Raw genomic sequence first — 2693 nt, 5'->3', positions numbered from 1 at the left:
TGGTTCCAGTACAGCCCCTAAACCTCTCTTGGATGCGCCGCATTTAATTATCGTTTCCTTCCGCACCTCAAAATGATGATTTTGCACGAACTCTCCAACTGTTTGTTTCATTAATTCAAATGCTTTTTCATGTTTACTTGTCCATTCAAACCTAGAAAGTTTCTACATAATATCACAAAAAAGCTCCGTTGCAGCCACCATGTTTGGGATAAACCGAATGAATTGATTCATTAACCCAATCAACGAACGTAGATCAGAAATGTTTTCAGGTCGCTTCATGTTTTGATCCGACTCCGATTTTCTTTCAACCGGTACTGTCCCTGTATTTGAAAACTTAAACCCTAGCCATTCGATTTCCTTCGCAAACACTGTACTTTTAGACAATTTTACAGCCGCATTGTTTTCGTTCAACACTTCCAACACCTCTCTCAATTCCCGCCAATGGCGTTCCGCCAACCCCCTGGTTGCGATCAAAATGTCATCCAGATACACATGAACCCCCGGCAAATGCCCTACCGAAGAATCCATCACCCTCTGGAACTCGTTCGGCATATCGCCTAGACCGTGAAATCCGTAGTATTTCTTCCTACAATGCTGAAATCGCATTGCCGACTGATTTTTTCGCTCAATTTCATCTGCAAAAACGCATATTTTAGGTCTAAATTCGAAAACCATATCTGGTCTTGAGTATTACCACTGATAGCCAACACTACGTTATCTGCCAGTTCTTTTGGCATCTGGTATCGATTAAGGTACATTTGCTTATTATTTAGTTTCGCTGTCAAAACAGTAGAAATGATTTAAAAAAATAAAATTAATCTTCAGTCCACTTACTGAGTTTCACAATGTGTCCATCCCGGAGTAACCCCTGAATGGTTTCCTCCTCTTTCGGCAACACATGTTTAGGATTTCGTTTACCTTTAACTTGAATCGGTCGGAGTGGCTCGTGAAAGTGCGTTCTCACCTCGCAATTTTTAGTGCACCTTGGCGTTCAAACGATTCCTTGAAATCTCTCAATATTAGTACTTACATTGAATCAAGGAGTAATCACCCACTGGCGTCAGGGTGCCGTTCGTGATCACCTCGCTAATAGAGGCTTCCACCCTCTTCTGCCTAACTCCAATCCCCAGGGATGGTAAGATATTATTCTCAATGATAACTCTTTGGCCCCCTCCGATTATATAGAATTCAGCTTGCTTAACCACCCAACCCTCAGACTCAACATCGACCAGAATTTTCTCAATGATTCGAATCACATCTTCTGTCGCACTATAGAAGATATTTTTAATCTCGTCTGACACTTTTCTGACCCCCATAAATCTATCTCGAATCTTCAGCTCGTGTAGTTTTGTTTGGGAACCAAATGACACTGGACTTGAACAACCTATCTGGAATTCCGTCTGCCACCGGCTATTGCCCTTGGCAATCTCCAGCATTTTTCTGTTTTTCCTGCCGTCCTTATCCATAATCGTCTTAATAACGAAGAATCCTAATTTTTCGTTATCTTGTTCTTCCAACTTCGTGATAATATTCGTTTCGAATTGTGTAAATTCCTACCCTTTTTCAGCTTGGTTAACCGAAGATTTTTTACAGAACCTTGCAAAATGTACACGACAATTACAGTAATGACAGACGATTGCCGACTGATTTCCTCGCTCAATTTCATCTGCAAAAACGCATATTTTAGGTCTATATTCGAAAACCATATCTGGTCTTGAGTATTACCACTGAGAGCCAACACTACGTTATCCACCAGTTCTTTTAAATTTGGCATCTGATATCGATTCAGGTAAATTTGCTTATTATTTAGTTTCGCTGTCAAAACAGTAGGTAAAATAAAAAATAAAATAAATCTTCAGGTCACTTACTGAGTTTCACAATGTGTCCATTCCGGAGTAACCCCTGAATGGTTTCCTCCTCTTTCGGCAACACATGTTTAGGAACTCGTTTACCTTTAACTTGAATCGGTCGGAGTGGCTCGTGAAAGTGCGTTCTCACCTCGCAATTTTTAGTGCACCTTGGCGTTCAAACAATTCCTTGAAACCTCTCAATATTAGTTTAAAGTACTTACATTGAATCAGGGAGTAATCCCCCACTGGAGTCAGGGTGCCGTTCGTGATCACATCGCTAATAAAGGCCTCCACCCTCTTCTGCCTAACTCCAATCCCCAGGGATGGTAAGATATTCTTCTCAATGATATCTCTTTGGCCGCCTCCGATTATATAGAATTCAGCTTGCTTAACCACCCAACCCTCAGACTCAACATCGACCAGAATTTTTCCAATGATTCGAATCACATCTTCTGTCGCACTATAGAAGATATTTTTAATCTCGTCGGACACTTTTCTGACCCCCAGAAATCTATCTCGAATCTTCAGCTCGTGTAGTTTTGTTTGGGAACCAAATGACACTGGACTTGAACAACCTATCTGGAATTCCGTCTGCCACCAGCTATTGCCCTTGGCAATCTCCAGCATTTTTCTGTTTTTCCTGCCGTCCTTATCCATAATCGTCTTAATAACGAAGAATCCTAATTTTTCGTTATCTTGTTCTTCCAACTTCTTGATAATATTCGTTTCGAATTGTGTAAATTCCTACCCTTTTTCAGCTTGGTTAACCGAAGATTTTTTACAGAACCTTGCAAAATGTACACGACAATTACAGTAATGACAGACGATTGCCGACTGATTTCC

The sequence above is a fragment of the Symsagittifera roscoffensis genome, chromosome 7, assembly GCF_963678635.1.
Source record: "Symsagittifera roscoffensis chromosome 7, txSymRosc1.1, whole genome shotgun sequence".
NCBI lineage: Eukaryota > Metazoa > Xenacoelomorpha > Acoela > Convolutidae > Symsagittifera > Symsagittifera roscoffensis.
The sequence above is the reverse complement of the archived record's forward strand: the minus strand, read 5'-3'. Positions refer to the sequence as shown.